Source organism: Alosa sapidissima, chromosome 6 (assembly GCF_018492685.1).
Source record: "Alosa sapidissima isolate fAloSap1 chromosome 6, fAloSap1.pri, whole genome shotgun sequence".
Classification (NCBI taxonomy): domain Eukaryota; kingdom Metazoa; phylum Chordata; class Actinopteri; order Clupeiformes; family Clupeidae; genus Alosa; species Alosa sapidissima.
In genome coordinates this window covers 10661889-10676763 of record NC_055962.1, presented here as the reverse complement: position 1 = coordinate 10676763, position 14875 = coordinate 10661889, and positions in this window count along the sequence as shown.

Here is a 14875-nt window from a genome sequence, read left to right as displayed (position 1 = left end):
ATGCTTGGCCATCAGTGGGATCTCAGTGTGATTTAACCACAACGTCGCTGGATGTTGAGGCATCAAGTGAGACCCTAGAAGCAGTTCAGTTTAGTTCAGTTCAGGTTTATTGTCATGTGCATATTTAGAGTACCACAGCAATGAAATACAATGTGCCTTGGCACTCTCTCAGCACCAGTCAATAAATAACAATTATAATATAATTTAAAAACATCCAAGAACAGTAAACATAGTTACTAAGCTCAGACCTTAGCCCTCCTACCTGATGTCCTATCATTCAGTATCATTTGTCCTATCATTTACATTTAAACATTTGGCAGATATTTTTTAATCCAAAGAAAAAAAAGAAAAGTGAGGTGGAATAATGCGACCAAATTAAAAAATAGAATCACTGTCGCACTCCCCAAAATAAAATAAAAACATACCTCAGATCATAGCAATACTTTCTTATGTGTGCTACCATATTTATGTTTGCTGCTATGGCTGCTATTGTGCCTGGCAGAAGTTTGTGTGCTAAGCATGGCAGCTGAGCTGCTTTTAGCATGCATGTCAATACACCACCAGGCTAACAGATTTAGTTTCCACTCAAACTCATTCACTGTGATCGATGGCTGAGGAGCAAAGTATAGGGAAATTCAATCAATTGGTCTGTTTTATTTGTGTCCACGGGTGTGTCCATGTGCCTCGACTCCAGACCTTCTGATGGAAAAGAGATGACAGGACAAAAAAGGTAAACAAAGAAGAAGAAGCAAAGGACATACTGGCGTACGGTTGGGGGATGGAGGGAGGCGTTGATGACGTCATCTGAGGTGATGCATCAAGACGCAGTGGCAGGGCCTTGCCAGAGGAGGTGCAGGAAGCACAGAGGAGGAGGGAAGCACACATGAGACACACACACACACACACACACACACACACACACACACACACAGCCACTACAACAACACATCCCTCTCCCTCCAGACAGACAGACAGACAGAGCCTACACACCACCCCTCCACACCCTTCTTATTGTTTCATTTTTCTCTCACAAGGTTTTCTCTCCTCTGCTGATAGCACACACTACAATGTCTATAAATCTGTCTGGAGTCTGTTTAGTGCACCTGACCCATCACTGTGCATCTTGACAATAACCAAAGATTTTAGAGCGGAGCGCTCCAGAATATTTGATTATAACTAGGCTGATTGGTATTTCCACTCAGGAAATGTATCCTCAGAAAAATCCAAGCAAGAAGACACTGGAAGAAGAGTGGAGCATAAAATAACACATTCAAACACACCCAGACATGATCTTCGGCACTGTCTGGGTATAAGCAGCCTCCCGACACCTCTCCCCACCCTTCTGTCTGCCTTCATCTGAGACAGTACCCCCTCCCCCTCCTTTCTCCCCCCAGTATAGAGGAGGAGGAGGAGGAGGCCGGGCAGCAAACCCCTCTCCCCTCAGATGCACCCTTCTAAACCCAACACCCTCTGGGATTATTCTCTTCCAACAGGATTTGTTTTGGTTCGAGGACCATGTTCAGAGAGAGCAGGGGAAAGAGAGAGAGATGGCAGTGTGTGTGTGTGTGTGGGGGGGGGGGGGGGGGGGGGTTTCGAGGATAGTTAGGGCCTCCCTGAAGCTGTGTGAACTGAAGGGTTATTGTCCAGTCTTGTCAACTCCAAACGGCCACCGACTGGCGGGCAAGAGCAGCTCTGTGGGGGCATTCATCTCCAACATGGCAACCACAACCGCTAGCAGAGAGAGAGAGAGAGAGAGAAGACTCCAGAACACCTCCCTCATGGATGAGTCCAGCCAATGGCGAAAGGACTCTGGTGCCCAGCTAGTAGCTTCACTTTCTCCACCAAGGGTACCCACCAGCATTACCACTGCTCCCCCCCCCCCCCCCCCGACCCTCCAGTGAGTTCAGCGAGGGCAAAATGATGGGAGGCCACATGACGCAATCATCAACTCTCTCTTGTCAACAGCCTGAGAGTGTGAGAAGATGACAAAGCCATTAGAATCTTCAATGTGTTTACAGTGACTGTAATGTTAGACAGGGCACTGGTGTTAGTAGTGTGTGTGTGTGTGTGTGTGTGTGTGTGTGTGTGTGTGTGTGCGTGCGTGCGTGCGTGCGTGGTGCTAATTGTCTCTGTCAATGGCGGAACTGTAAAGGATCTGGGTTTGGCATCCTCCCCACGTTCACAGCTGACAGTGACCACATCACGGTTTAAGTTACATGCAAGTATGGGACAATGGACTAGTCCATTAATCTTTTTATTCTTCTCTTTCCCTCTCTATCTATCTCTCTGTCTGTCTCTCTTTCTCTGTCTCTCTCTCTCTCTGTCGCTCACTCTCTCTCTCTCTTTCTCGCTCTCTCTCTCTCTCTTGCCCTCTTTCTCAAACACAGCAAGGCATCGGTGAGACGGGCCAGATGGGGCGCCGTTTCCAAAATGATTTTGGAAGAATCGCTAATGAGCCAGAAGCATTGTGACTAGGAGAGGTCTCCATGGAGACAACCAGCCAAGCCAGACAGGGGCACAATGGACCAGATCACTTCAGAGTGCACGCACGTTTGTGTGTGTGTGTGTTTGTGTGCGATATCAGATAAGTGAAGAAACTTGATTACAGAGAATTCCCAGGAAAAAAACACTGACTTGACTTACAATAATCAATCTCTTGAGTACAATAATCAATCTCATGAGCACAATAATCCTCTCTTGAGTCATCACTTACTGTATGTGAAAGTTGTAGAATTCAATGGAATTAAAAATGCCTCTTAGAAGCTGTTCCTGCTTTTCTTGTGAAACCAGTTTAGATTAGATTATATTCAACTTTATTATCATTGTGCAGAGTACAAATGCAGGTTTTCTACAGGAAAACCCACATTTTCTACAGGAAAACAACATTGTAGGATCAAACATGCCATACTTTGGTGAGTCTTAAAGGAGCTCCTGATCTTGTAAATCTGCCTCTTCGCTCAGTCGTCTTATCCTGACTGTATCACGACACGACGGCAGTAACCTAAACACAGATGGAACGTTAGCGTGAGAGACGCCATGTGTGGGCTGAGAGTGAGAGATATTTCTCTAATAATAATAAAAGCTTATTTATCCTCCAAGAGGGGCAGTTCAGACAAAGAGGGCAAACGGGGTAACTTTAGCCCTGTCCAGTGCATGTCTCTGACACGGATACCCCCCAGGAAGGAAGCACAAACTGTCAGTCTGACATGACAAAGCTGTTTGTGTTTGTGTTGTGAGCGTAGCATCATAGCATAGCAAAGTGATGACAACTCATAGAACATATGCACACTTTGCTAAAATTCCCCCATTGTTTTGGTTTTTTCTTATCTTTCTTTTTTTTGTATGACATCACCATGAACGAGTTAGAGGCTTGACTGTGTACCTCATGGTCATATCAATTTCCCTCATGACCACATTGTTCCAGTATTCATCTGCCATTCATTCTGTTCTGCAGCGATGTTAGGTTGTCCATGACTGCGTGGTGATATCTGATGCATTAAAAAAACATAACGCACACCCGCACTGCCTCACTCCTTCCATTAGCGCATTGTTGTCGTCAGCATTTCTGTGTGCAACCAACCTCCTCTGATGGCTGCTGGAGTCCACACAGCATCAGGCTTGGACCTCATTTCACCTTGCTGTCTGCTTGACCTGTGAGGCTCGGGACTGCTCTCACGAGAGGTGCAGTTGCATGTGGGCCAAGCAGGATTATGGCTGAGCATGCAGCGGCTCACTAGGGGTCAAACGATCAGGGTCACGCCAATGTGACCTCTTGCATGAGTGGGAGATGACCTCTGTGGAGTCAGTGTTAGCGTGATTCATATGGACGGTAGTATAGTATAAGTATATATACTCTTTTGATGCCGTGAGGGAAATTTGGTCTCTGCATTTATCCCAATCCGTGAATTAGTGAAACACACTCAGCACACAGTGAACACACAGGGCCAGATGTACTAAGACTTTTGCACCCACTTTAGGCGTATTTGTTTCGCAACGTGCGTGTAAAATCATTGCGAGGTATGTACAAACAGGCCGCAAAGATGTTAAAGCGCAAACTGCCTGTCGCAGGAACTGAAAAGGGCACAAGGGCATATGCATTCATGGGAGGATCCAGAGGAAAGTGGGAGTTTAGCGTAAAGAGATGGGAGGGGAAGAGTAAATAGCGCCTAATTATGTATTCCACGGTATGTAGGCTACAAAGACTGCTCCTGAAAGCGCACGTCTATTCTGCGCCTAAATACTTCCGCCTTGTAAAAGCAGGTGTTAATCCAATTGCAGTTCAATGCGTAAATAAGAGAACCTTTCAAAGACAACAGAGTCGCTATTTAGAACACCAGTTTTGTAAGTAGTACTATCAAAAGCAACCTTAACTTTCGAACGTCTTACTTTCACTTTCACGTCATTCACTTAAACTTTCATACTTGCTAGATTTGACCAATTTTCCATAGCCTACGTGCACAAGTAGTTTGAATAAATCTTCATTATCTCCCTGCTTGTTGACATCTTATCATGTATGGTATTATTTCATGATCGCTAAACATTTGATTCTTTTTAATGTTGTCATCAGTTAACTTCATTCAACTGCGCTTGTATGTAGGCTCTGCCGTTCAGTTGTGGACGTTCGTAAATTGTGATTATGGGCAGAGAAAGGCAGAGAAAGGTGCAGTTTACACTAGTTTAATAAATACGACGGAAACTTGGGTCTGACATCGTTCGCAATCTGCGGTTTGTCCATGGTGCTGATAATGCTACGTTCGCAAATGTACGTACATCTGGCCCACAGTGAGGTGAAGCACACACTAAACGGTGCAGTGAGTTGCCTGCAACAACAGCGGCGCTCGGGGAGCAGTGAGGGGTTAGGTGCCTTGCTCAAGGGCACTTCAGCCGTGCCTACTGGTCGGGGTTCGAACCGGCAACCCTCCGGTTACAAGTGCTAACCAGTAGGCCATGGCTGCCTCAAAGTAATGTACTTATTCCAGTCGAAACTATCAGATGGGATTAAAACGTCTATTTCAGTCTATGTATATGTACCAAGAGTGTATATGGATGAAATCAACAGAGAATGATCATTTCACTTCCATGATACCATGATAGTTGTAAACATAAGCATCGAACGTATACATAAAGCGTAAACATAAAATAGCAAAGCCATTCTCATACATTGTTGCATACACAGACAAGGCCCAGGATAAAGGAGACTTGATTCCTGACATTCTTACTGACCTGCCCCTCCTTTTCCTTTTTTTCTACATGACTAATCCCTGTTTATACCCACACCCTACTCCAGCAGGGTCATCCAGGGGCCATGGACGTCCACAGTGATATCACCGAAGAAGGTGTAGCGTGTGTGTGTGTGTGTGTGAGTGAGAGAGAGAGAGAGAGACGTGTGTATACAAGTACGTCTGAATAAGCATGTATTTTAACACCCATCTTAGTAAACCAATACATAAACATGCAGCGTTTCAATGCCGTTCCATTAAGCAGACTCAGCTGTATCATGTGCTTGATTAGAATGTGTGTGTGTGAGAGGTTGTGTGTGTGTGAGAAAGAGAGAGAGAGAGTATACATGTACATCTAGTATGTATTTTCTCACACACACACCACAGCAGCATTCTCTGCCTGCAGTAGCACACCCCGGTCCATCGGCCTCTCGGTCCCCTCCCTTCCCCTCCCCTCCCCTCATCTACATCTCCAGGGACACGGTTCTCAGCTGATACAGAAGCATACCAATACAGCAGCTCAGCGACATCAAACACCAGCTTTTTTGCACACAAAACAAAACACTCAAAGTGCCTTTCAGCCTCAAGAATGTATGTATGTCTCTGTCTCAGCCACACCTGCTAGATGTCGGGCCAAAATAGATAGTGATAGTGTTCGAATGGGCTCTTCAGTCTATATTTTCTTTGCATTGACTGATAAAAAAAATAATGCATTATGTTCTGCACATGGGCGGATTATGAACTTTTGGGCCCCTGGGCCCAGATGTATTAAGGGCCCCCCACTTGTTGTTGTATATGTGGGAGGTGGGGTTTGGGGGTCCTCCCCCAGAAATATTTTAATTTGTTTGATGTGATTTCCTGTATTCTGGTGCATTTTGGGAATGGCCAATTCTAAATTCGATCAGATTCATAGCCTTCATCCTGATTTGTTGATATTGAGGCAATGATTCCCTGCAAAGGCTTGGGCTTTAGGGCCCCCTGACCCCTTGGGCCCCTGGGCCTGGGCCCGGTAGGCCCGTGTAGTAATCCATCCCTGGTTCTGCAAGGACTCAGAAAGATTGTGTTGGCTACCATCATCCTACTCTCAAGTACTCAAGTTATTATGAAGAGAATACCCACTATTAACAGCACTAAAAAATATCTAAAATATATTCAGTTCCTCATCAGTCTGCTAACCATTCCGATTGATGAGAAACACAGGTCTCTCCAGCTACCAGGGTGTATAGCAGAGTGGTTGTATACAGTATATGCAAGTGCAGGAACATGTGTGTATGAAGTGCAGTCATCTGTAAACACCTCATGCAGTGTGTTAGTGTTTACTGGATCGAAAACAGATGGACAAGTGGGGTTGTGGCTGGCTGATCTTTATATAGACAATATTGAGCGTTCACATGTTTAAGCTAAGCTCGACCAAAAGCCTTGTTTTTTTAAGCTAAGCTCAACCAAAAGCCTTGTTTTTACATTACATTACATTACATTAGGCTGACACATTTTTAACCAAAGCGAATAACAACATGGTAACAGTTAAGTTTTAAAGCAATTCTCTCAACAATTTTATGACAATTTAAAAACGGTAGAGTACAGTAAGAATAAGTGCATCAGTGAGTCCTGTTTTTAAACAGTTGAGTGTCAGTTCAAGACGGCTGGTAAGTGCTAGCATCAGCAAGACTTGTTGTAAGTGGTGCTATGAGAGGAGATGTTCTCTAAAGAGCTGGGTCTTCAGAAGTTTTTTGAAAATGGAGAGGGATGTCCCTGCCCTTGTAGGAACTTAGCCTGGGTGTTCCCATGCTGCCTTGCGCGTGATTTGATTCACGCTGCTAAGGCAGCCTGGAGACCATGGAGCAAATTTTCGCCTGAGATAGGGAACCAATCACAGAACAGGGGGGAAAGCAAGACGATGATGAGCTATGCACAGACGCATTTGATAGACATCCGTGGCACCCAATAAACGGATCTGGGCATTTTTTTCAAATACGAGAAAATGAACATTTGGTTCCCAGACCACGTCTCATTGAGAAGTGGTGGCGCTAGCCAGGCTAGTAGGAACTGGCAGTGTGTTTCACCAACGAGGAACAACAGATGAGAAAAGTTTGGATTGGCCTGAGCGTACCGGTGGTAGAGCTAGACGTCGTTCGTCTGAGGAGCGCAACAGTCTGGAGGTAGCGTATGTCTGTATAAGGGCATTCAAGTAGGTGGGAGCAGTCCCGGAGACTACTTTGTAGGCAAGTGTTAGATCCTTGAATTTGATGTGGGCCGCCATAGGTAGCCAGTGTAGCTGGATGAGCAGCGGGGTAACATGTGCCCTTTTGGGTTGGTTGTAGACCAGGCGCGCCGCCGCGTTCTGGATCATCTGAAGGGGTTTCACTGCGCAGGCTGGGAGACCTGCCAGGAGGGCGTTGCAGTAGTCAAGTCGTGAGATCACTATTGCTTGAACCAGAAGTTGAGTAGCATCTTGAGTCAAGTAAGTCCTGATTTTCCGTATGTTGTAGAGTGTCAAACGGCATGACCGGGCGACTGAGGCAACATGATCTGAGAAGGTTAGTTGGTTGTCGAGAACAACTCCTACATTTCTTGCAGTCCTGGTAGGTGAAACAGACAGGCAGTCAAATTTGATGTTGATGTCGTGGTGTATGGTAGGTTTAGCTGGGAGGACCAGCAGTTCAGTCTTTGAGAGGTTCAGCTGGAGGTGGTGGGCCTTCATCCATGTAGCTATGTCTGAGAGGCAATCCGAGATCCGTGCTGAAACCAAGGGGTCATTAGGTGGAAAGGACAGATAGAGCTGTGTGTCGTCTGCATAGCAGAGGTATGCGAACGGATAATCTGTCCCAAGGAGGTGGTGTAGATAGCAAAGAGAAGGGGGCCCAGCACTGAGCCCTGGGGGACCCCTGTGGTGAGATAGTGAGGTGCAGATAACTGACCAAGCCATGATACATTAAACGAGCGTCCTGTGAGGTAGGATTCAAACCAGGAGAGAGCAGAACCAGAGATTCCCATGTTAGAGAGAATAGAGAGAAGGATGCGGTGATTAACCGTGTCAAAGGCAGCCGATAAGTCAAGCAGAATGAGTACTGATGACCGAGCAGTCGCCCTGGCTTCTTTTAAGGCTTCCATTTCCTTCAACCCAATAAAATACAAATGACAAAATACTATTTTGCATTTGAAACACATATTACATGTTTCAGAAATACTACCCGTCCCTGGGAACAGGCAGATTACATCTTTATAGTTGGCCATATAATGACATACTTAGGTTAATACTGTATTTCACCAGTTAGGGCACAAAAAACGGCCAGTAGCTGCACTGTGTAGCCTATCTTGACATGTCTTTAAGTTTTGGGTTACAATTAGTGATGGGGACGAGACCGTCTATGCCGAGTCCGAGACAAGACCGAGTCTTTGAAGGGTCGAGACCGAGTCGAGACAGAGTCCGTTGGTTTTCAAATACAGTCGAGTCCGAGTCAAGACCGAGTCTTTGAGGAAGCAAGTCCGAGTCGAGACCTAGTCCTTTAGGAGTCGAGACCGAGTCGAGACCAAGACCATAAAAACATGTCAGTTTTCATATTCATGATCTAATATCACCCCAATTAATAATCAACAGTTAGGCCCAGGCTTGGAATTTCACCATTTTAGGGGCAAGGCCACTTGGCCTTCAGTTGGGCATATTTGGTGGGGGGCACAAAGGCCACATGTCAGGGCACCAAGGCCAAAGTTAACTATACAGTAGTAGGCTATAAAAATAATCAAAGTTCTATTTAGCCTATTCACAGCAGTAGACCTGCATCACTGTATGAAACATTACAAAAACATGAAACATGACATATTAAATAGAACTGTAAATCATCAAGGCTATATTTAATATTTATATTTATTTTATATTTGGCCTGTTATGGAATCATGTATTGAACAATTTAAGCACAGCTCAGCTTTAAGAAACTCAGATAGCCTAGATGCATGCTTAGCATTTTTTGATCATTAAGACTACTTTCACAAACTCTTACTCAGCTGTATATCCTCTGATTTTAATATTTACCTATATCTAGGCAATATTTGTAACATTTATTTTGTATTTGGCCTGTTATGAAATCATGAAGAACGATTTAAACAGATTTTGAAACCTAAAGACCAAAGTTGGAGACATGAATGTAGACCTTGCTGCAGATTACATTTTTAATTTAACCGGAATACGCTGGAACAGCTTACTGTACAGGGGACTGCTTTATTTCTGGTAAGGTCTGCTGTTTATTCTGATATATGGTTTGTCATGTGTTGAACTAAGAGTTCGTGAAGTATTCCACCGAGATGAATGGGTAGGGGAGATGGGTATAGCACCTTATGTAGACGTTATGATTAAATTTAATTATATTATTTACTTTTCTCGCGAACCGTTCACCACAGCAATTAGCGGCTAACATTGTTTAAAAGCTGAGAAAAAGCTCTTTCATGTGATGTGATACATGTGTCTGTGTGATGAGTAGGCTTAACGATTGCGAGTATTTCAACTGAGAAGAATGGGTGCGTTTGGACGCACTTTCTGTCTTGCCATGCTGCTGTCATTTTCACCACTGTGTAAGACTGAATTAGTTTGCGCTGTGATGCTAAGATTATTTTGACAGGCTATAGGCTAAATAAAAATCGCTATTAAACGGACGCAAAGCAGAATATTGAAAGAAGGGGGCACCAAGGCCAACGAAAGGGGCAAAGACGTGGCCGCCGTGAAATTTCATTTTCAGTTTTTTTTATATATGAACATAAAAAAATGCGCTGGTCTCGAGGACTCGGTCTGAAATTACGAGTCCTTCTCTTCCCACTGTGGTCCGAGACCGAGTCAAGACCGAGTCTTTGAAGGAACAAGTCCGAGTCGAGTCCGAGAAAGCAGAAATCGGTCTCGAGACCGGTCTCGAGTCCGAGACCGGACTCGAGTACTACATCACTGGTTACAATATACAGGTAGTGGGCTCTCTGTTGATTTTAATGAGTAGGCCTAAGCCTAAAGTTACAGCATTTCTATCACAATTGACCAGACTTTGACCTTTTGTCTTCTTTTAACAAAATTCTGGCTATGATTGTTCCTTGTATTGCATCATGAGCCATCACTGCACCTATTGCATTCTATTGCAATCACTGCACCTATCACTGCAGCTATTGCATTCTACTGTTGTTCGCCTTAAGCCTAGCTCATTATGTTGTACCACATCACCCTCCATTAGAAGTGCAATGAGCTGCATTGAGCATAATAAACTGCATTTAGAATTCCAAATCCATATTTCCAGATATTTTGGTAAAAGTAACTTAAAAGTAATACAATAGTAGTGTAATGCCTTACAATTCAGAGACAGTAATATTATAATGTAATGAATTACTTTGAAATGATAGTAATAAGTAATACATAATATATTACGATTTTGAAGTAGGGGGGTCATCGGTCCAGTAGTGGGCCGGTCCAGGAGAAAATTGCCAGGGCCGAATTTTGTTCCCAGTCCGACCCTGACCCAGACTGATTTGGATCTAGAAGGTTGTTCTGTGAAAGGAAGTCAGAGACCTGTTTGGAGACTGCTCGTTCAATGCCTTTGGATAGGAAAGGCAGGAGTGAGACAGGGCCGTAGTTCTCGACTTGAGCATGGTTGAGAGAAGTTTTCTTACAGTGTTACCCGGGCCATTCTGAACGCTGTTGGAAATGTGCCGGAGGTTAGCGAGGCATTGATCACATGTGTGATGGCTGGTACGATGGTCGGGCTGATGGACTGAAGCAGGCTCGTAGGTATAGGGTCCAGCGAGCATGTGGTAGGACGGCTACATGTCAGGAGTCTAGATACTTCACTCTGAATGCTGAAAAAGATGTTCCAGCAGCCCCTAGAGGATGTAGGAGTGTGGTATCTGAGTCTGATGCGTTGTGTGGGCATGTAGAGAATTGACTGCTGATTGCCGCCACTTTGTTTGTAAAAAACGAGGCAAGGGTATCCGCAGTAAGGCTGGATGGAGGAGGAGGCAGCTGAGGGTTGAGTAGCGATTTGAAGGTTGAGAAAAGTTTTCGAGTGTCTGTAGCGCTGTTGATTTTGTCATTGTAGAAAGCTGTCGTAGCAGCAGTGATGCTGTCTGAGAAGGAGGTCAGGAGTGTCTGGTAGTTGTTGAGGTCGTCAGTTAGTTTGGATTTGTGCCATTTTCTCTCCACGGCTCTGAGTTTGGTGCGCTGCGATCGGAGGGTATCATTTAGCCATGGATGAGAGTGTTTCGATCGAGCTGGCCTTGTGGTAAGAGGGCACAGCTCGTCTAGACACGAGCTCAGTGTGGAGCAGAGCGAGTCTGTGGCCTCATTAACCTCCAGAGAGGAGTAGGTGTTGAGTGGAGGTAGACCGGAGGCAACCACCGAGGAAAAGTGGGTTGGAGACAGGTTCCGGATGTTGCGGCAGAACGTGACCATCGGCTAAGGAGCCGGAGGCTGTTCTGTCAGGCTGACGTTGAACCGGATGAAGAAGTGGTCAGAAAGATGGAGAGGCGTCACCATGAGGGTGTCTGTGCTGCAGTTCCGAGTGAGGATCAAGTCAAGCTCTTTGCCAGCTTTGTGAGTAGGTGGGCTTTAAACCAGTTTGAGGTCAAAAGAGTGGATCAGGACCAAAAAGTCCGCTGAGCCTGGGGCATCTAAGTCTAAGTGGATGTTCATATCACCGAGGACGAGAAGCGGACAGTCATGCTCAGGGATGGAGGACAGCAGAGTGTCAAGTTCGTCCATAAAGTCGCCTAGTTGGCCTGGAGGGCGGTAGATGACCAGTACGTAGTTTTGCTGGGGCGATCACTGTGATGGCATGGAATTCGAATGAGACATATTTGTTTGAAGGCAGTAGTGGGGTGAATTTCCAATTGTTGGAGATTAGCAGGCCTGTCCCACCTCCTCGTCCAGATGGGCGAGGGGTGTGAGAGAGGGTAAAGTTAGTGGAGAGTGCAGCCGGGGTGACAGTGTTCTCTGGTTTGATCCAAGTCTCAGTCAGAGCAAGGAGTTCCAATGAAAGGTGGTTGCATAGGCAGCTATGAAGTCCGTTTTGTTGACTGCGGATTGACAGTTCCACAAGCCCATGGAGAAGGAGGTTTCTGTGGGTCAGGACCGTTTAAGTTGCTGGAGGTTAAGCAGGTTTCTGCCTCTTTTGGCAAGCTGGCGTTTTCTGCGATGGCCGGTGAGAACGGGTATGGTTGAACGGCACATTTTTGCCTTTTGACGGTGCCTGTGCTCGGTGAACTTGCACAGGTAAACTTGCTCGTCTTAACCGCATCTGTCTTAAACGAGGACGGCTGAAACGAGGGCTGACACTTAAGCCTCTATTGTTATGCTGACAGGAATCGCATGCAGCTGGCCTCGCGTCTCACTAATGATGAATCAGCGTAGACCAAAAGCCTTGTTTTTTTAAGCTAAGCTCGACCAAAGGCCATGTTTTTTTAAGCTAAGCTCGACCAAAAGCCTTGTTATGACATTACCTCAAGCACCATAGAATAACAGGAATAGCATTCTAATCCCCACAAATACACACGCCCCACTCACACACACAACTGAACTGAACATGGGCTAGATAGTGTAGGTAACCAGTGTGATTTAACAGCAATGAAAAACAAACATTTGATCTGAGCTCATAAGAGCACGCTACTTAGAGATGTGCAACTAAAGAAACTTTGCATTATGTATAAAAAGGCTTGCGAAAAAGGACACAAATACTTTATGGAGGTTTGCATCATTTATGTTGTTAGGGTCCATGAATATTTCACTAGGAACCTGGACAGGTCATTCAGTCAGCACCCCATTGTTATGTGATCTACCCACTTTGTAATACGAACATGTTTCAAAATGTTGACAATAACCTTGGGACCGCTGCAAAGTAGCTCATCAGTTTCACTATCATTTATCAATTTGCTTTTCAAACATGGTTTAATTCTTTTCACTGCAATCATTTTAAGCAGGAGGCTGTTTATTCAGTAGACAAGTATAAATAAGCACAGAGGGAATGAATAGGTTGATGAGGCACATTTCATCAGATTATGCTAATTCCTTTCATCATCACAATCTGTTATGTTTTTTTTTCTGATAGGGGGAGGGGAACAGTTATTTATAAATATATGTGCCAAAAATGTGTGTGTGTGTGTGTGTGTGTGTGTGTGTGTGTGTGTGTGTGTGCATAGTGCGGTAGAGGGAATGACAGAGCTACTGTAATGAATGAGAGAGAAGGAAGCAGATCCAATCAGAGCTTTCATTCAGATACTGCAGAGTTCTATCATCATCATCCTCATCCTCCTGATTTTCATCTTCATCGTCACGTGGGACGGTTTTCTGCTTCCTCTCCTCTCCATCCCTCCTCTTTCATCAGATGATTCATCAGTCTGATGCCGTCATCGAGTGCTCACCTCTCGCTCTCTCTTTCAGTCCTGTCTAAATACCAAATCCTGACAACACCGCCAAGTTACGCAACCAGCCGATACACCAGCGGCCAGCACTGGCATTCTCACACCGGACCCTCGTCTCCTCTAGGGAGGGGTCCACCCTGAGATCTCTGCCCCATGTGACAGTTTTTTCATTTCACGACCACATCCGCAATGAATCTTTATCCCCCTTTGCCTTGTGATTGATTGCAGTGAGGCAGTGGCTCTGTAAAGAGGCCCAGAGGGGGCTGGGAAAAGGTTAGATTTCACTGTAATTGAACTGTGCTGGATAACCTTGGAGATTGCTCCCCACACACCCACCGGCTGCTGCTGCTACTGCTGCTGCTAATACAAACTGCTAGTGTGAGTGTTGTGGCGTCTCTATCTGTCCTGGGCTGGTCCTCCCTGCTCTGTCTCTCACAGTGGACCTTTGCTGCTTCTACACTTATTTCTCCCCAGCAGAGGCCATCTGGGAAGCCAGAGTGTCCTTCAAATAAAATTCATGTGTGTGTGTGTGTGTGTGTGTGTGTGTGTGTGTGTGTGTGTGTGTGTGTGTGTGTTGTGTGTGTGTGTGTGAATGAGAGAGAGAGAGAGAGAGAGTCAGTGTCTCTGTGTGTGTGTGTGTGTGTGTGTGTGTGTGTGTGTGTGTGTGTGTGTGTGTGTGATGGATACACCAAGGAGGAGAGCGCACACTGAGCAGCAAAGCCCAGATAGACCTCTCTTCCTAAAAATGTCACAGTATGTGAAAAAGACTGAATAAAAGATAAATGGAAAGAAAAAAAAACACATTTAAACCATGACTGAGTGTAAACAGATGAAAGATGGTATAGTCAGTGTTACATACAGCTGTCACATACAACCTTTCATCTCAGTTCTTCTACGTCAGTAGACATAACAACAACAACAACATGTTACATGTATATAGCGCTTTTCTCAACACTCAAAGCGCTTCACATGGAAAGGGGGACCTCACTAACCACCACCAATGTGTAGCACCTACATGGGTGATGCACGGCAGCCATTATGCGCCAGAACGCTCACCACACACCAGGGTTGTGCACAATTCGAATTGCAATTCTGCTTCCTGTTTGCTACCTCAATTGAAATGCAAGAGCCAGTTTCAATTCAATTATGGAATTTTGCACAAGCCTGCCACACACCAGCTTGAGGTGGAGAGTGAGGGAGTGAATGAGCCAATTACAGAGTAGGGGGTGACATAACACACTGTGGACATGTCTACACGCAAGCACCATACACTC